This window comes from Anomaloglossus baeobatrachus, chromosome 1 (assembly GCF_048569485.1).
Source record: "Anomaloglossus baeobatrachus isolate aAnoBae1 chromosome 1, aAnoBae1.hap1, whole genome shotgun sequence".
In the NCBI taxonomy this organism is placed as follows: domain Eukaryota; kingdom Metazoa; phylum Chordata; class Amphibia; order Anura; family Aromobatidae; genus Anomaloglossus; species Anomaloglossus baeobatrachus.
In genome coordinates, this window is record NC_134353.1 from 796705322 (window position 1) to 796726212 (window position 20891).

At 46.2% G+C, this 20891-nt stretch overlaps 1 long non-coding RNA gene across 1 annotated transcript in view; it reads right to left on the reverse strand.

Annotated features, from left to right (window-relative positions):
* Positions 1–14710: 14710 nt before the first annotated feature.
* The window catches only part of LOC142300493 (uncharacterized), a 405813-nt gene continuing 399632 nt past the window's right edge, over positions 14711–20891 (reverse strand). Inside the window, exon 3 of the long non-coding RNA XR_012752670.1 lies at positions 14711–14843. This is a non-coding gene — a long non-coding RNA (uncharacterized LOC142300493). The remainder of the gene's footprint in view (positions 14844–20891) is intronic.

Below are 20891 nucleotides of genomic sequence, written 5' to 3' on the forward strand. Positions count from 1 at the left end.
TCTCACCATGCTACCCCACGTTCTTGCGGTCCTCTACGTGGATGCTTCCTGCTTCTTTTTACTAGGCCTGTCCACAGGGCAGAGGTACTCTGGGAGTGTTCCTAGGGTGTGCGCGCATGCCGCTGCCCTTCTCTTAAAGGGCTAGTGCATCATTCCCTGGAGTTGCCTCTCAGCCTATCGCTGAGAAGCACTGAGTACTTAAGGTACTCTCCCTCTACGGGAGGTGCCTGATCAACGTGTTTAGTTAGTGGTTTTGTTTCCCTAACCAGCTAGTTGTCAGGTCCTCTTTTATGTCCTGTCTTGCTTGTACCTGGTTTCCTTTCATCCTGCCCTGTTGGTACTTTGTACCTGTCGGCCTTGGCAGTGCTATCTGTCTCATCTACTGAGGTTGTACCAGTTTTACTAGTGACTGTGTCTGCCGAGCCCAGCCCTGCCATTTGCCTCAGACAATCCGGTGGTTCTAACTTTACTAGTGCCATCTATCCCAGCTACCCCGGTGGTTCCTGTCCTTGCTAGTGACTCTGCTTGTCTGTCCTTGCCATGCTGTCTGCCTCAGTTATCTTGGTGGTCTCAGTCTACACTAGAGACTCAACATGTCAGCACTAGAAATGAGCAAACCTGTTCGGTTAAGGTTTGCTAATATCAAATTCGGTACTTCGGAGTCTTAGCTTGTTCGTACGGACTCAGCAACATCGAGCACGTTCCTCAAAATTTGGTAATGTTCATTTTTGTTCATTTTCTGCCCCCGAACGCTGGGCATGTTTCCAAACATGCTTTTTAATAGCATTTTTTGCTTTTGGATAGGATTGTGGTGATGTCTGATGTGGGATGCGTAAAATCAGTGGAGAAGGCGGGGACTCTGGACCAGGAGAAGCCTTTTGGCTCACAGCGCCATTTTTTTTCCATAACTTTATTTGTGGATGCTGCTGCAGCAAACATTCACAAGGTTCAAACAGAACTGCTTCCGAAATTGGCTGCCTAAGTCACATGTCCATGTGCATATAAATTGCGGACATGTTGCGTCGGCGCCATTTTATGAATGTCAAATGTTAGGGAAGGTGTTGCCGACAGGGCTGCTAGACAGTGAGCTTAGTTAGGGGTTTAATGCTAGGTAGTTGAAATAGATAGGAGAGCGATAGTTTACAATAGGGATGTGTAGTGTAGGTGAGCTTAGCTAAGGGTTTAATGCTACATAGCTGAGATAGCTAGGAGAGGGATAGTTTAGAATAGGGACATGCATTGTAAGGAAAGGTGTGTGTTTGTGCCACAAACTGGTACATTTCATGATCGAAATATGGATTGGTACTTGTAGTGCCTGCTAAAAAGTTGCCAATGAAGCATGTAAATAGGTATTGCTACGTCTTCCTGCGTGCTGAAATGTATGCAAACACATTTAAAGGTATTGCTAGTTAGCAGTGCCTGGCCTAAAAAGTTGCTAGGGAAGTATGTTAAAATTACTTCTTGGAAATTTTAATTGCCTGCTTAAAATTACGCAAACACATTTATAGATATTGCTAGTCAGCCATGCAAGGCCTCAAAAGTTGCTAAGGAAGCATCTAAAAATTGGTTTTTGGCAATTTTAATTGCCTCGTCAAAATTCTACAAACACATATGTAGGTATTGTTAATTGTTAGTTGTTACGAGGGGGACCCGGGGAAGCGTGCCAAGATGGGAAATGGACTGCTTCCGCCGGTCAAGGTCCACTGTGCGGTGTAAGGGACCGCCGCTATGGTGGGTGAAGAGTGAGCGGGTTGCTGCTAGCGATCGTCTGGAATGTCACAGACGATCTATGTACACCGATCTGCCCTAACCCGTGAGGGTTGTATGGCACAGATCTCACGGCTCGGTGTACCTGTTGCACGGGGAAGCACAGAGGTGCCCACGCACGTGTGCCAGTGGAAGTCACGAGAATATGGCACGAGGGTAGCACAGAGGTGCCCACGCACGTGTGCTTTCAATAACCAGGTGAGTCCAATGGAGACTTGAGGAGCTCACCTGGGACAGGAACACGGCCTGTTGACGGGGGTACTGCCGGAGCAGCAAGGCAGGAACATGGCCTGCAAACGAGGTACTGCCGGAGCAGCAAGGGCCAAGCCCACAAGAGACAGTAATGCCTGAGCAGTGGCGTGGCAGCACGCTGCCAGACATCCAAACATAGAAGGACGGTCGCGCACCGCCATGATGGCAGGGGGAGCTTTTAAGGAGGTGCAGCTCCACCCGAGGGCGGGCGCGAGGCGGAGATGATGGACTTGACCCAATCAGGGTCCACGACGTCCCAGCCTGGCCAGTCAGGATTCACCACGTCACCAGCCTTGTCATCAAGCCGTGTGACGTCAGTGAGCGAATCAGGACCCACCACGCATTGCACATGCTCACCCTCCTGCCTCTGGGAAATAGAGGCGGGATCCTCGGTCTCACAATGTGGAGAGATAACGGGAATCTCACTGCTTCCCTGAGCAGTAAACCTCTGCACATTGCGCAGCCTCGCAGACCCTCGGGGCCGCTGAGCAGGAGAGTCTGCGGCAGGTCAGGAATGGGAGACCGCTTCACTCCTTGTAACAGGAGAACCACTAGGTGTCACCCTTCTGCTGCCTCTCTGAGAAGGTATCTCCTGCACACTTCGCAGTCTGGCAGACTTTCGGCGCTGCTGAGCAGGAGTGCTCGTGGCAGGCAAGGAATGGGAGACTGCCTCAGTCCTTGCCTCAGGAGAGCCACGAGATGTAACATTACCCCCCCGTCTAGGCCCCCCCCCCCACTGTCCGTGCTCGAAGGCCGCTATCAAACCCGGGGCGCGGATATGATCCTCCAACTCCCAGGATCTATGCTCCGGACCACGGCCGGCCCACTCCACGAGGTAGTACCTCTTGCCCTGTATGACTTTTGTCTCCACAAGTTTTGCCACCTCAGGGTCGTCGGACGGGGAGTCGATTTGAGCCAGCAGGGACCCCGAGAATTTATTAAGTCGTACGGGTTTCAGGAGGGACACGTGAAAGGTGTTGGCTATAGCCCAGCGTGGAGGGAGCTGGAGTCGATATGCCACTGGGTTTACCTGCTGTAGTACTTTAAACGGACCCAGATACCTAGGGGCGAATTTGGCTGCCTGTACCCGTAGGTTAACATTCTTAGAGGACAACCATACTAGGTCACCAGGGGCGAAGGATGGTGCAGGGCGGCGGCGAACATCAGCCGTTGTCACCATCCGGTCTTTAGCCCTTTTAAGAGCCTCTTGGGTGTCATCCCAGATCTCCCGGGCCTTGGTCGCCCAATCCTCCACTCTAGTATCGGGTGACGTAATGGGCATCGGAACCGGGATTCTGGGATGTTGTCCGTTATTGAGTAGGAACGGAGTCTGGCCAGAGGATTCATGGACCGAATTGTTAATGGCAAATACGGCCCAAGGAAGGAGGTTAGCCCAGTTGTCGTGGTGCGCGGATATAAAATGGCGGAGGTAAGTTACCAAGGTCTGATTAGTCCTCTCCACTAGTCCATTGGTCTCGGGATGGTATGCGGAGGAGATGTTCAGCTCTATCTGCAGGAGCTTACAGAGCTCTCTCCAGAAGCGAGACGTGAACTGGGGACCCCGGTCGCTCACCACCTTGTCAGGCATGCCATGCAACCTAAATACATGCCGAATGAACAAGGTGGCGAGAGCACGTGACGTCGGGAGTCGTGGGAGAGGCACCAAGTGGACCATTTTAGAGAAGTGGTCCGTGATGACCCATACGACCCTGTGCCCTGCTGACTTGGGCAGATCTCCCAGGAAGTCCATCCCCACCACTTCCCAGGGACGATCCGCCACTGGCAGTGGGTGAAGAAGACCTGCCGGTCTCTGACGGGACGGCTTATTCCGAGCACACGACATACAGGCTCCCACATATTCCTGTATGTCCTGGGGTAGTCTCGGCCACCAATAATGCCTGGTCACCAGGTCTCTGGTCCTTTTGACCCCGAAGTGACCCCCGACCTTGGAGGCATGGGCCCACGATAGCACCTCGTTCCGTAGTTCAGGGGGAACGAGGGTTTTGCCAGGTGGCACCTGGTCCAAAGAAGTGGGAGTGACCATCCTCAAGCTGTCCGGGGGTAGTATAAGACGAGGCTCCTCCTCGTCCTCCTCCAACACAACCATACAACGTGACAAGGCATCGGCCCGTACGTTCTTCTCACCGGCCAGGTGGCGGATAATAAAGCGGAACCGGGAGAAGAATAAAGACCAACGGGCCTGCCTTGGGTTCAGGCGTTGTGCTGTCTGGAGGTATGTGAGGTTTTTGTGGTCAGAAAAAACCTCAAATGGATGCTTCGCACCCTCCAGGAGATGCCGCCATTCCTGGAATGCTAGTTTCATCGCCAGTAACTCCCTATCCCCTATGGAGTAGTTCCTCTCGGCCGGAGAAAAAGAAACACGGATGTTTCCTTCCTCGTTCGTTTTTCTGGTACAGGACTGCACCTGCACCGACCGAAGAGGCGTCTACCTCCAGTAGGAAGGGTTTGGAGATGTCTGGACGATGAAGGATGGGAGCTCTGGAGAAGTGAGTTTTGAGAGTGTGAAATGCCTCTACCGTTTCCCGTGTCCATGCTTTGGGATTAGCGCCCTTGCGGGTAAGGGCAATGATGGGTGCTGCCACCGTCGAGAAGTTGGGAATGAACTGGCGATAATAATTGATAAACCCCAAGAATCGCTGGATCGCCTTCAGCGAGCGGGGCTCAGGCCAGTTCATCACTGTCTCCAACTTCCCCGGATCTATTGCTAACCCCTGACTGGACACTATGTACCCCAGGAACGGCAAGGATTCCTGTTCAAAAATGCACTTTTCCAGCTTAGCATATAACGAATGGGTGCGGAGCCTCTTAAGTACTCGGATGACATCCCTCCGATGGGTGGTAAGATCGGGGGAGAAGATAAGAATGTCATCCAGGTATGCAACCACGGAAAGATACAAATCCCGGAAAATGTCATTCACAAAGTCTTGAAATACGGCGGGGGCATTGCAGAGTCCGAAGGGCATTACTAGATACTCGTAGTGACCGTCCCTGGTGTTAAAGGCGGTTTTCCACTCATCGCCCTTTCGGACTCGCACTAGATTATACGCCCCGCGTAGATCCAGCTTTGTGAAGACCTTTGCCCCGCGGAATCGATCAAATAGCTCAGTAATGAGGGGCAAAGGGTATTTGTTCTTGATTGTGATTGCATTTAATCCCCTGTAATCGATACAGGGGCGCAGATCCCCTTCCTTCTTCTGCACAAAAAAGAACCCTGCACCAGCCGGTGAAATAGACTTGCGAATGAACCCCTTCGCCAGGCTGTCCTGAATATATTTGGACATAGCCTCCGTCTCTGGAGCAGAGAGTGGATACACTCTGCCCCTAGGGGGCTCGGAGCCTGGCTTCAGGTCTATTCGGCAATCATATGGCCGGTGGGGAGGAAGAGTATCTGCGGCCCTTTTGGAAAAGACATCCCTGTAGGCCTCATAAGGTGTCGGTAAACCCGGCCCCTCAGTATTCCCTGAGGACCCAACCGACCTAATGGTAGCGGGTGGTTCGGTAGTCACGAGGTGCTCTCTACAGGATCCTGCCCAGGATGAGATCTCCCCTGTTGCCCAGTTGAGTATAGGAGCATGCTGTCTCAATCAGGGAAGGCCCAGTAGGATCTCATCCGTCCCCCCTGGAAGCACCAGGAAGGACACCTGCTCATGGTGTCCCGGTAGTACATCCATCCTGAGAGGGATGGTGATCTGGGTGATAGGATCGAGTAGTATGGACCCGTCGACTACCCGGACCCTGAGTGGCGTGGGCAACAGAACCAGGGGAACTGAGTATCGGGTTGCCAGGGAGGTCGAGATGAAATTGCCTTCAGCGCCTGAGTCCAAGCAGGCCAGGGCAGAGAAGAGAGTAGTGCCGAACTGCAACTGGGCGCTGATAGTCAACCTAGAGGGAGAAGTAGCGTCTAGAGTCCCCCCTCTGATAGAAACTAGACGCTGTCTTTTCCCGACGGTTTGGGACATAGGGTAGCTATGTGTCCCCTCTGCCCACAGGAAAAGCAGATGACACAAGACCGAGAACCTGGGGCAGAGGAGACCACCTTGGACACCTCCATTGACTCCACGGAGTCGCCTACAGGACTGGCTGGGGGACCTGTCTGATGGAAGACGGGAGTCAGACGCTTTTTAGGCCGAGAAGACGTGGGTGCTGAAGAGACCTCGAGCCTTCGCTCCGCCTGGCGGATGTCTATGCGAGAGGCAACCTGAATCAAGGACTCTAAAGTGGCAGGCACCTCACGTGTGGCCAGTGCGTCTTTGACAAACCCTGCCAGGCCCTCCCAAAACACAGGGACAAGGACCTTATCCGGCCAGTCCAGCTCTGCGGCCAGTGTCTAAAGTGTACAGCAAAGTCCCCGACTGAAGCAGACCCTTGCCGAAGTCGTAGGAGGCGCAGCGCGGAATCGTGGGTGACTTGAGGCCCGAGGAACACCATTCTCATGGCCCCAAGATAAGCTGCTAAGTTATTCACCACACGATCTCCGCGCTCCCACAACAGCGTGGACCACTTCAGCGCTCTCCCTGTGAGCAGGGACTGGACGAAGGCTACCTTCGCCTTCTCGGTAGCGTAAAAAGTCGCGGACAGCTCTAAGTAGGTGGTAACCTGGTTTATAAAACCACGGCACTCAGAGCTGTTGCCGCTAAAGCGCTCTGGAAGCGCAAGGCAAGGAGACCTTCCGCCCAATAGCACAGCCTGGGTAGCCGCCTGGGTGGCGACTGTCGTCAGAGTAGTCTTATCGGAGGAAGACTGCTCCACTGCTGCCAATCGTGACTCCAACTGCTGCACATAACGCAGCAACTGCTGCTGCTCTTCAGCCATAGCCAGACCTTTGGCGCGACCGTAATGTTACGAGGGGGACCCGGGTAAGCGTGCCAAGATGGGAAATGGACTGCTTCCGCCGGTCAAGGTCCACTGTGCGGTGTAAGGGACCGCCGCTATGGTGGGTGAAGAGTGAGCGGGTTGCTGCTAGCGATCGTCTGGAATGTCACAGACGATCTATGTACACCGATCTGCCCTAACCCGTGAGGGTTGTATGGCACAGATCTCACGGCTCGGTGTACCTGTTGCACGGGGAAGCACAGAGGTGCCCACGCACGTGTGCCAGTGGAAGTCACGAGAATATGGCACGAGGGTAGCACAGAGGTGCCCACGCACGTGTGCTTTCAATAACCAGGTGAGTCCAATGGAGACTTGAGGAGCTCACCTGGGACAGGAACACGGCCTGTTGACGGGGGTACTGCCGGAGCAGCAAGGCAGGAACACGGCCTGCAAACGAGGTACTGCCGGAGCAGCAAGGGCCAAGCCCACAAGAGACAGTAATGCCTGAGCAGTGGCGTGGCAGCACGCTGCCAGACATCCAAACATAGAAGGATGGTCGCGCGCCGCCATGATGGCAGGGGGAGCTTTTAAGGAGGTGCAGCTCCACCCGAGGGCGGGCGCGAGGCGGAGATGACGGACTTGACCCAATCAGGGTCCACGACGTCCCAGCCTGGCCAGTCAGGATTCACCACGTCACCAGCCTTGTCATCAAGCCGTGTGACGTCAGTGAGCGAATCAGGACCCACCACGCATTGCACATGCTCACCCTCCTGCCTCTGGGAAATAGAGGCGGGATCCTCGGTCTCACAATGTGGAGAGATAACGGGAATCTCACTGCTTCCCTGAGCAGTAAACCTCTGCACATTGCGCAGCCTCGCAGACCTTCGGGGCCGCTGAGCAGGAGAGTCTGCGGCAGGCCAGGAATGGGAGACCACTTCACTCCTTGTAACAGTAGAACCACTAGGTGTAACCCTTCTGCTGCCTCTCTGAGAAGGTATCTCCTGCACACTGCGCAGTCTGGCAGACCTTCGGCGCTCCTGAGCAGGAGTGCTCGTGGCAGGCAAGGAATGGGAGACTGCCTCAGTCCTTACCTCAGGAGAGCCACGAGATGTAACAGTTAGTGCCTGGCCTAAAAAAGTTGCTAGAGAAGTATGTAAAAAGTGGTTCTTGGCAATTTTAATTGCCTGGTCAAATTTCTGCAAAAACAGTTATAGGTATTGTTACTTGTTAGTGCCTGGCCTAAAAAAGGTGCTAGGGAAGTATGTAAATTGTGGTTCTTGGCAATTTTAATTGCCTGCTGAAATTTACGCAAACACATTTTTAGGTATTGCTAGTTAGCCGTGCGTGGCCTAAAACGTTGCTAGCAAAGTATGTAAAAATTGGTTCTTGCCAATTTAAATTGGCTGCTCTAAATTATGCAAACACATTTATTGGTATTTCTAGTTAGCTATGCGTGGCCTAAAAAGTTGCTAGGGAAGTATGTAAAAAGTGGTTCTTGCTAATTTTAATTGCCTGCTGAAAATTACATGAACACATTTTTAGTTACTGCTTGTTAGCTGTGCCTGGTCTGCTTTAAATTTTCTATGCAACTAGTTAAAAAGTTGCTCTTGGCAATTTTAATTCGCTGCTGAAAATTATACAGTGAAACACATTTATAGGTATTCTTATTAGTGTCTGCTGAAAATTTGCTATTGAACAAGCTAAAAAGGTCTTCTTGGCACTTTTCTGTGTTTGCTCCAAATTATACAGTGAAACACATTTGTAGGTAGTTGCACATTTCAGTACCTTCACAATATTTTGCCAACTCAGGTAGGAAATAAATAATTAATCTTTTGTGTCAGGTGTCTGACAGGTGAGGGTATAGGTTTGCGAAACATCTGTTTGAAAGGGGAATGGTACATCACCAATGAGTGGCAAATCACTATGAGATTGTCATGGAAGGGGGAATAGGCGGGGTGTTGGATGTGTACATGTGGGACGTTCTGTTAGTCAAAGGTCTAGTGAGCAAACGCCGGCTCATTCTATGCTAAGAGAAATGAGAACTTCCACTACTGGACATCCTACTCCATTAGATTTCTTTGGCAGCCGCACATCGCTTCAACTCTCAAATGAGGCTGATAAACAGCAGTTGTTGGAGTGGATGGCAAGCGTTGCATCAAGTGAACTCTCCTCCTCTTCCTGCCCTCAACATTACACACAGTTCATTCCTGAGAAGTACCATCGCAATTACATTTGCTTCCACCCACGCCACAAATCTGCAACCAGCAAACTGACTGTGAGGAACCACACATGGGTGAGTCTCAAGAGCTGTTCACACATTCTATCCCATGGGTATCACATGTCTGCTCCAAAGATTCCCAGAGTGAAGAGGAGGAAAGCATCTGCACTGATACCCAAAATCTTTGTGAGTTGGATCCTAGCCCATACGAAGTAGAGTCCCATCAGGAATCCGACCATCAACTGGTGCAGGTGATGATGATGAGACTCAGATACCTGAGGCACATGAGTATTGTCCTGTGATGTCAGGTCAGGAAGAGGAGGAGTGAGACAACATAGAGGCTGAGGATGAAGTTGTAGATCCCACTTGGTGTGAACCCAGAGGCATGCAACTGTGAACCTCAGCAGATAAAGATAAGGAGGAAGTCGAGGAAGTTACTTTGGCAATTCCCAAATGGAGTCTTCATTCATATGTATGCAAGGGCAGCAAAGCTGCCAAACTAGGGTGAAAGTGAATCAATCCAAGTCTGATGATGTCATTACAGTCCACATGAAAAGATACCGTTTCTTTTCAACTCACACACAAAGGGATTTTCGACCATGAAGTGCTACCAAAAGGCAGGTTGTCTTCATGGAGATGTTCCCTGCAGGTGCACCTTGTTCCATCCATGCAACTCTATCTGGTAGAACTTCAAGAGCAGACACCTTTTCATCTTTGTGAAGTTCATGTCCATACACACAATCAAATCCATCATATTTTATAAGGTAAAGAGAAGGATTTACTCGTACTTGAAACAAAACAGTTCCTTTCCATTGAGTTATTGGACCAATTCTTACAATATTTCTTCTTGGTTGAGAAATCGGTTTAATTAGTCTCATATTGTTTTGATGTTCCTTGTGAAGGGACCTTTTATTCATCATATTTGCAGTAATGCCTGCATGTGCTGCATCAGCTCTTGATCGTCTGTGTATGCAAGGGCAGCAACACTGCCAACCTAGATTACAAATGAGCCACTCCGAGTCTGATGATGTTGTTATAGTCTACATGAAAAGATACCTTTCTTACCACCTCACACGTAAAGATATTTTTCTCTGTAGTGCCAGTATTCTGGGAGCAAGAGACTACTGTACTGTTGTCTGCCTGAAAAGTTTTTAAATGTCAAGAGTAGACTACAAGATAGGTGTCAAAGGTGTGTCTTGTGGGTAGTGCCAGGCTTCTGGGAGCAAGAGGCCTACACTGGCCACTGTAGCATGTCCTTTTTCAATTTCTAATGCAGGGCCACAGCCTGTGTGTTGCATAAACTGGACCTTCCTGCTCTTTTAAAGTTGTATAGGCAGGGGGCAATTAATGCTACTGTACTGCAGTCTGCCTGAAAGGTTTTTAAACATTTATTTTGCGTTTTAAAACTTAAATGCCAGGCAACATCCTGTGGTATAAATCAACGCAATTAGGCAGTGCTACTGCTTACATTAATATGCAGCAGAGAACGCAATGACACAGCTGCAGAGTTGTAGAACACTTTCCAGGCCAAGTTTGAGAAATGGCTGTCTCCACTGAACCTGGAGCTAGGGGAAGCCATGTGCGATTATGGTGCAAACCTAGTGGCGGCACTACGGCTGGGTGACACTACGTCTGGGTGACCTCACATATGCACTGCATGCATCAACCTGATTGTACAGCAATATCTAGGGCAGTATTATGTCCTTAATGTGCTGCTGCAGAAGTCATGGTCGCTGTGTGCTCACTTTTTAAAATTAAAAGGCTGAGCCACAGCCTGTGTGTTGCATGGCTCTTTTAATGCCTTACGGGGAAGGGTATAATTGATGCTACTGTACTGCTGTCTGTTCAAAAGGATTTAGAATGTCAAGACTCTATCTCAAAGTAGTGTCTTGTGGGTAGTGCCAGGCATCTGGGAAGAACAGGCCGACACCTGCCACTCAGACATATCTTCTTTTTTAAAACCCCACAAATTGGGTTGAGGTCTGGAGACTGTGGGGGCACATCCAGAACCTCTACTTCCTTGTCAATGAACCATTTCTTTGCCAATCTCGAAGTATACTTTGGGTCGTTGTCCAGCTGAAACAGTATATCGTCCTTTTTATACACATTGTACTCGAGTTTAGGCAGTAACTCACCTCTTAGGATACTTCTAGAATAAGGTATAGCTTAGCATCAATCAATATGGGTCAAGTATCCAATGCCCTTGGCTGTAAAGCAACCACATATCATTTGGATTCCTCCACCAAACTTGCCAATTCCTTTCACTTTTTTCAATCCATTAGCCCTTTTCCCTTGTTTCTTCCAGACACATTGCACCCATCAGAGCCTAGTCTATTGACTTTTATTGCTCCAAATCACCCATTTCCAATCTTCCACTGTCTACTTTTCATACTTTTTTACAAACTCGATTTTCCTGACGATATTGAAGTCTTGGCTTCTTCCCCTTCTTTTGGGCCACCATTCCAGACCTGGGTAACATGTGTCACATGGTGCTTTTATGGACATCTGTGATCTTACTGTTATGAAGCATATGAGCCGCCTCCACTGCCATGTAGCGCCAGAAATGATAGACCTTCTGATGAACCAACTTGTTGACTATGAAATTTTGCCTGGACGTCCACCTCTTGGCTTTTGAATGAATCGACTGACTTCATTGTGTTTTCTTCCATCTGTCATGGAACTCAAATCGTGCAGTTTGGCAATTTTCTTCACCGAGAGACCACTATTGATAAGCTAGATGATGCTGTTTCTTTTTTCTTCAGAGATGTTCTTCATAGCTACTCATCAATTCAGGCCAGTGAGCTTTCACTTGGGAATCAACCTAATAACACACTGAGCTATTAGAGAATGTAAGAACAGGTTGTAATTTGTAGTATACATGCAGAAAAAGATTTTTCCACCACCAGGAACAAAATAATAACAATGCAGTGGTATGACAAGAATCTGCATAACTAATCATATGCTATATACTTGCAATTCAAATTTGTGTATGAGATAGCCAAGATAATTGTCTATAAAATTATGGTAGTCTTATATTCAAAGCTGTAGTGGATGGTAATATATGGACTGTGAAAGTCAAAAATTCTAAACATTATCATTTTGCTCTTCAGTGTATAATGCTCCCAAAAACTTTTCATTCCACTGATGTCAAACTTACTGGGTGGTAGTTGCCTAGATCCACCTTCCCTCCTTAAATGTCTGTGCCTTGTCAGCCATCCTTCAATCCTGTGGCACCAACCCTGTTACAATAGAGTCTAAGAAGATGAGATACAGTGATCTCTCAATTACTGAACTTAATTCCCTCAATATCTGTGGACGAATGCCATCTGGCCTGGGAGATTTGTCAATTTTTAATTTGCTCAGATGCAGGTTTACTTCTTTTTGTATTAAACTAGTTATATCAAGTGTCAAACTTTGATTTATGCTTGCCAAATAATCCCTGGAACAGTCAGTTCATTGGTGAACATGGGTGAAAAGTGCCTGTTTAAATCTTAGCCTTTCCATTGTCCTCTATAATTATCTTGTTATCATCTTTTATGAGGCCAATTGAATTTATTTTTTTCTTTTTGGAATTGATGTCTTCATAACATTTTTGAGGATTTATTTTAATATTGCTGGCAATTTGTGTTTCAGTAGCTAGCTTCACTAACTTGATTTATTTTTTACATTTTCTATTGAGATCTTCATAATCCTGAAATGCTATTTCTGTATCCTCACTCTTCAAGATTTTGTTTTTATTTTATTATACTTTGTGGTTTCTTTTTATTCCAAGACATTTCATTTCCAGAGAGTATACATTTTCTACAGGATTCTAGTATTACATTTTTAAACATGCCCCATTTATGTTCGACATCCCCAGTTATCATGACATGGTCTCAATCTACAAGATTAAGCTCTTTCCTTAGGGGTGCTTCACACATAGCGAGATCGCTACCGAAATCGCTGTTACGGCACGGTTTTGGTGACGCAACAGTGACCTCATTAGCGATCTCGCTGTGTGTGACACTGAGCAGCGATCTGGCCCCTGCTGCGAGATCACTGCTCGTTACACACAGCCCTGGTTCGTTTTCTTCAAAGGCGCTCTCCCGCTGTGACACACAGATCGCTGTGTGTGACAGCGAGAGAGCAACGAAATGAAGCGAGCAGGGAGCAGGAGGCGGCGTCTGGCAGCTGCGGTAAGCTGTAACCAGGGTAAACATCGGGTAACCAAGGTGGTTACCCGATATTTACCTTAGTTACCAGCCTCCGCAGCTCTCTCGCTGCCTGTGCTGCCGGCTCCGGCTCTCTGCACATGTAGCTGCAGTACACATCGGGTTAATTAACTCGATGTGTACTGTAGCTAGGAGAGCAAGGAGCCAGCGCTAAGCAGTGTGCGCGGCTCCCTGCTCTCTGCACATGTAGCTGCAGTACACATCGGGTTAATTAACCCGATGTGTACTGTAGCTAGGAGAGCAAGGAGCCAGCGCTAAGCAGTGTGCGCGGCTCCCTGCTCTCGCGGTTATGATCGCTGCTGCGTCGCTGTGTTTGACAGCTAAGCAGCGATCATAACAGCGACTTACAAGGTCGCTGTTACGTCACAGAAAATGGTGACGTAACAGCGACCTCGTTGTCGCTGTCGCTTAGTGTGAACCAGCCCTTAATGTGTTGAAATCAGCTTTTCTAATGTTCCAGGTTTTTTAATCTCTCCTTTATTGACTATTTCATTGAAACTTACCATTTTATGATCACTGCATCCCATCCGGACCTGTAAATCTGTATCTGGTCTATTTGAAAGGATAAGATCCAGCAAATTATCTCCCATGGTTGGTTTGTCTACCAACTGAGAGATATAATTGTCTTGAACTGCGGATAAGTACTTGCAGATTTTGGGACAACCAGAAGACTCTATGTTCCATTGAATTTCTGGATAGCTGAAATCCCCCATAATAAGGACATGATTATTTTTTTGCTGGCATTTTAATTTGTTGCAACACTTCTACCTGTTCTGCTATGTTAGGTGGCTTATAGTAAACTCCAATTAGCAGATTTCCATTATTGTCCTCCTATGTATATTTACCCATACTGACTCTACATTGTCACAGTTCTCCCCAATATCGTCATTGAACACAGTTCTTAAGTTATATTTAATGAATATACATATGCCTTCAACGTTTTTTGTCTTTTATGTCCTTTCCTAATGTGGTATAACCCTCTACTTAACATTTCTCCTCGGCATCCTTATATTCATGCATCTAGCACCCTCTGTTAGCCATATACTAGTCCAGGCAGTTATGAGGGTATTTCAGAGTATTCTAGATATTATTTGATTTGATCCTCCTGTTTTGTGACATACAATTTATTAATGAACATCTCACTTTCACTGACATAATGAATACCAAACGATTCATCCATGGCTGAATGGGAAGCTTCTGTATCATTAAATTTGTTTCCTATGTAATGTAGGTCTATTGATCTTATACCACTTTGAGGTGGGGGACAAGTGCCTGTAATGCCTCAAGCACTTTTTTAATTTTATGATCAATGCTAATGTCTATGCTAAATAAATTGGTAATGTCATTTTTTCACCATTTTTTTATTACATTGGAGAAATACTTATTGACAAGCTTGTTTGTGGCAAAATACAAATTAAAAGTTTGACAGGTTTAAAATATCACTGAAGTCCATTAATTAATCTTTAAATAACCAGGAGTAGAAGGTTATTAGTCTCACATAGTGAATAAGAAATGTCAATGAACATAGCTTCTAGTCATCTTCTCCATGGTGCCATCTTGCCCTATAAACATGAAGGATTTTCTTAGTAAATGTTAGTTACATTAGAGTTTAGACATATTTACCATAGAGGTAATATAATATACAAGATATCAATGAAGAAATATATCTACTATGTCGTTCAGAAATTCAGAATGCATTTTTCAACTTTTTACTTAATATTTAATGCACCTCTCATACTAAATATTGGGGTTTGCCTAGATTATGTATAAACTGAAAATGATTATATGTATTTTTATATAGGTATTTATATTGAACAAGAGAGAAGGACAAAAAAATTGAAATGATTAAAACTTTACTTTTGAAAACATATTTTAAAATATCCAGGAAAAAAGTGCAAGAAATAGTACAGAAGTGATACATGCAATATTCTATATGAAAATTCTGGTTTCTGTGAAAAGGCAAAAATAAGTTAAATAAATAAATAAATAAAAATGTGCCCTGGACTTGGGGTATAGGTTTTCTGGGTATATGCTGTCTCTATAATAGCTTTTACTATTGGCTTGCAATAAGTTCCCAGTACTAAGTGTGACTTAAAGGTAAACTATCAGCAGGTTTTTGCTATATAATTTGAGAGCAGCATAAATTAGGGCAAGAAATCCATATTCTAGGAAAGCATCACTTACTGGGATGTACAGTGCTGGCCAAAAGTATTGGCACCCCTGCAATTCTGTCAGATAATACTCAGTTTCTTCTTGAAAATGATTGCAATCACAAATTCTTTGGTATTATTATCTTCATTTAATTTGTCTTCAATGAAAAAAAAAAAAAAAATTGTCATGAAGCCAAATTGGATATAATTCCACACCAAACATAAAAAAGGGGGTGGACAAAAGTATTGACACGGTTTGAAAAATCATGTGATGCTTCTCTAATTTGTGTAATTAACAGCACCTGTAACTTACCTGTGGCATCTAACAGGTGTTGGCAATAACTAAATCACACTTGCAGTCAGTTGACATGGATTAAAGTTGACTCAACCTCTGTCCTGTGTCCTTGTGTGTACCACATTGAGCATGGAGACAGAAAGAAGACCAAAGAACTGTCTGAGGACTTGAGAATCCAAATTGTGAGGAAGCATGAGCAATCTCAAGGCTACAAGTCCATCTCCAAAGACCTGAAAGTTCCTGTGTCTACGGTGCGCAGTGTCATCAAGAAGTGTAAAGCCCATGGTACTGTGGCTAACCTCCCTAGATGTGGAAGGAAAATAAAATTTGACGAGAGATTTCAATGCAAGATTGTGCAGATGGTGGATAAAGAACCTTGACTAACATCCAAACAAGTTAAAGCTGCCTTGCAGTCCGAGGGTACAACAGTGTCAACCCGTACTATCCGTCGGCATCTGAATGAAAAGGGACTGTATGGTAGGATACCCAGGAAGACCCCACTTCTTACCCCGAGACATAAAAAACCAAGATGGAGTTTGCCAAAACTTACCTGAGAAAGCTTAAAACGTTTTGGAAGAATGTTCTCTGGTCAGATGAGACAAAAGTAGAGCTTTTTGGAAAAAGCCATCAACATAGAGTTTACAGGAAAAAAAAAGAGGCATTCAAAGAAAAGAACACGGTCTCTACAGTCAAACATGGCGGAGGTTCCCTGATGTTTTGGGGTTGCTTTGCTGCCTCTGGCACTGGACTGCTTGACCGTGTGCATGGCATTATGAAGTCTAAAGACTACCAACAAATTTTGCAGCATAATGTAGGGCCCAGTGTAAGAAAGCTGGGTCTCCCTCAGAGGTCATGGGTCTTCCAGCAGGACAATGACCGAAAACACACTTCAAAAAGCACTAGAAAATGGTTTGATAGAAAGCACTGGAGACTACTAAAGTGGCCAGCAATGAGTCCAGACCTGAATTCCATAGAACACCTGTGGAGAGATCTCAAAATGGCAGTTTGGAGAAGGCACCCTTCAAATCTCAGGGATCTGGAGCAGTTTGCCAAAGAAGAATGGTCTAAAATTCCAGCAGAGCATTGTAAGAAACTCATTGATAGTTACCGGAAGCGGTTGTTCGCAGTTATTTTGGCTAAGGGTTGTGCAACCAATTATTAGGCTAAAGCCTGCTTTACATGTTACGATTTCGCATACAATATCGTATGCAATTGTAACCGCCCCCATCGTATGTGCGTCACGTTCAATTTGTTGAATGTGCCGCACAAACGATTAACCCCCGTCACACGTACTTACCCGTCCATACGACCTCGGGCAGCGAACATCCACTTCCTGGAGTGGGAGGGACGTTCGGCGTCACAGCGACTTCACGTGGCAGCAGGAAAATAGAAGCGGAGGGGCGGAGATGAGCGTGACGTAAACATCCCGCCCAGCTCCTTCCTTCCGCATTGTCGGCTGGAGCCGCGGACGGAGGTAAGCTGTCGTTCAATGTTCCCGGGGTGTCACACACTGTGATGTGTGCTGCCTCGGGAACATTGCACAACCGCACGTTCAATTTTTGAGGAATGAACGACGTGCATGCGATGAACGGATTTTCGTTCAATCGCAATTGCACAGAGGTTTTACACGCTACAATCATACTTACGATGCCGGATGTGCGTTACTTACGACGTGACCCCGCCGACACATCGTAAGATTTATTGTAGCGTGTAAAGCGCCCTTAATTTTGACAATACTTTTGTCTTGCCCATTTTTGGAGTTTTGTGTGAAATGATCAATGATTTCATTTTTGTTTCATTCTCTTTTGTGTTTTTTCATTGCAAGCTAAATAAATGTAGATAATAATACTAAAGAATTTGTGATTGCAATCATTTTCAGGAAGAAACTGAGTATTCTCTGACAGAATTGCAGGGGTGCCAATACTTTTTGCCAGCACTGTATGGTGTAGTTTTCATAAAATACCTCTTTTGTCTGATATACATGAGGCAGAGCTACACACCACTAAATGGCAGCTTCCAGTGTATACTGTGCATTGTAAGCAAGCTGCTAATAAGTGGTGGGAGTGAGGTTACACAAATTAGCTTGTCTGGGCTGTGTGTGAGATGTAGTCTATAGCCTCGGTTCCACTTGCGCATAGCTTCCGATGCGAGAGCACTGTAAGCAATATGATAATGACCCTCTGCTGCGAGTCTAAGCCGAGGGTCATGCGACTGTGATCCGATCTTGCTATCACATCACAGCTGTGGAGGAGGGGAGAACAGCATAGTTTTGCACTAGAGTAAGTGCTATCTGATGTTTTATCGGATTGCACTTGTCCTTGAAAAACGCAAGTGAAACTGAGCCCCATCAGTGATAATCTCCTGCTCATAAAATACAGATTGTATTGAAACTACAGCAAACCGCCTAATCAGTGAAAAATCCCTGGAATCAGGCACCTGTGCAATGTAGTATGCATCTCTCAGATTTCCGTTAGGGTACCGTCTTACTAAATGACGTACCAGCGATTCCGACCACGATATGACCTGGTCAGGATCGCTGGTACGTCGCTACAGGGTCGCTAGTGAGCTGTCAAACAGTCAGATCTTCCCCCCGACCAGCCACCAGCGACTCATGTAACGATGCTGCACTTGGTAACCAGGGTAAATATTGGGTAACTAAGCAAAGCGCTTTGCTTGGTTACCCAATATTTACCCTGGTTACCAGCGTACACCGCTTACATGCTGCCAGCGCTGGCTCCCTGTATACGTAGCTAGGGTACACATCGGGTTACTAAGCAAAGCGCTTTTCTTAGTTACCTGATATTTACCCTGGTTACCAGCGTACGCTGCTTACACAGAGCCGGTGCTTGTTGGTATCCCGCCGTCAAACATGCCAATATATGCTGCACAGCGGGAGACCAATGAGCAAAAAATGAACCAGAACAGTGTGTAACGATCAGCGATCTCACAGCAGGGTCCAGGTCGCTGCTTAGTGTCACACACAGCGAAATCGCTGATGAGGTCACTGGTACGTCACAAAACCTGTGACTCGGCAGCGATCTCGCTAGCGACCTTGCTATGTGAGAAGTACCCCTTAGAGTCTTGGATTCTGCATGGGATGCCTAACGAAAAATGCCAATGGGTGTGTCTTCTGCATAAGAACGTTTTTCTCACACTCAGCTTCTCGACAATTATATCTACTGTAATTGTTGAAGACCAACTGATCTTGATGGAATACTTTTGTATATTGGAATTTTTTTTTTATTTTTATCAGTTTAGTAATGCACCAATTTTTCTTTTTCCTGGCTACCCCTAAATCTCATATTAAGGTGGCAATGTACCTTCATGAGTCAAATAATACGCTGAACAAAAATATAAAAGCAACACTTTAGTTTTTGTTCCCATTTTTTCATCAGCTGAACTCTAAGATCTAAGACTTTTCTATGTACACAAAAGACCTTTTTCTCTCAAATTTTGTTCACAAATTAGTCTAAATCTGTGTTAGTGAGCACTTCTTCTTTGCCAAGATAATCCATCCACCCTTTACACAGGTGTGGCATATCAAGTTGCTGATTAGATAGCTTGAGAAAGAGCGAGAGAGGAGAGAAAAAAACACAATATATAGACATTCATTTCCTGAAATACTCTGTGTTGCTGGAAAACAATTCTCATTTCACTATGTAACTCTCAGTCTGTGACAAACCACAAGCTTATCATACCCCTGAAATACTCTGTGCTGCGGGTGGAACCTGCACTTTCCAGCCTGTGGCCTACTACAATATCTCAACATTAATTTCCTGAAATACTCTATGCTGCTAGAAGACTATTGTCCTTCCACTGTGTAATTCAGTCTGTGACTAGACACAAGATTATCATACACCTGAAATACTCTGTGTTGCTGGTAGAACCTTCACTTTCCATTGTGTGACCTGCTACAATATCCCAACATTCCTATCTTGAAATTCTCTGTGCTGCTGTCACAGACAGACTTTGAGAATGTCTAGCATGAGGCAAGACACACAAGAAACAAGGAGTACACCGGGGACACTTAAACAATGGTGGGCCCTGGTGCTAGGGAGAGGAATGATGGGACATCTCCTGCGCTCACCTGCAGCTTCACTACTAGCCAGTCCCTATACAGGTTCTGCACCTGTCCCCAAGCAGGATCCCTGAAGCCCTGAGAGACCCTGCAACTATCCTGGCTAGTGAGTTGATAGGTGAGGATGTCTAGTCCCACCACTGCACTAATACAACATGAAAGGAAAGGATGACAAATGGGAAACATGGGAAACAAGAAAAGGATAAAGCTCAGCTTCATGGCTGAGGTCAAACACGAGGACTGCAGTCTATACTGCTTCACAGCAACAAGGGCTCTAGCAGCACCTTCCACCTAAAGGCCTAGCTACAGAATGGATTCAGATTAACCAGTGCCCTCAACTGGGAGATGTAACCATATATAGGGGAAGGAAGTGGTCACAAACCGGAAACACCTGAGGCCAGGAATCAGAAGCTGCTGGAAAGCAAAACTGACATTAACCCTTTGAGGGAATACGTTTAATGGCAAAGAGAGACTCTGGCCCAGATCCTGTCACAAGTCTCTAATAACAGATAAATGGCTGTGAAAGTTGCCAGGGGGCCCTGCATCATTTATACTGTACAACTAATTCAGTGTCCTACTGCAAAATTAGCTATTGCTTTCCTGAAATACTCTGTGCCTCTGACCTTTTATAAGACTGTGACATTCCTTTGATGAATTATTCTGTGCTGCTGGGATACCCTTCTTCTTCCACTATGAAACTCTCATTTTGTGACCTATTCTCCTCTCTTGAAATGCTCTGTACAGCTGGGAGACCCCACTTACCTCTTTCCATGGAATACATCCAGCATAATACCGCCATATATTGAAGAGATTGCATTGTATAGACACAGCATAACACCATCATATAGTAACCACATGATATGGCATTGTATAGTCCCAGCATAACAGCGCCAAATAGTAACAATATTACATTATATAGATTCAACATTATAGTACCATTACCCTTACCCACACCTGTCTCTGCTCTGCTACATCTAATGTAGTAGAGCAGCGACAGTCAGATGTAGTAAAGCATGATGATCAGATGTAGAAAGGCAGAGATGTTCAGAGAAGCTACATCTGATGTAGCGTATCTGACTGTCTCTGC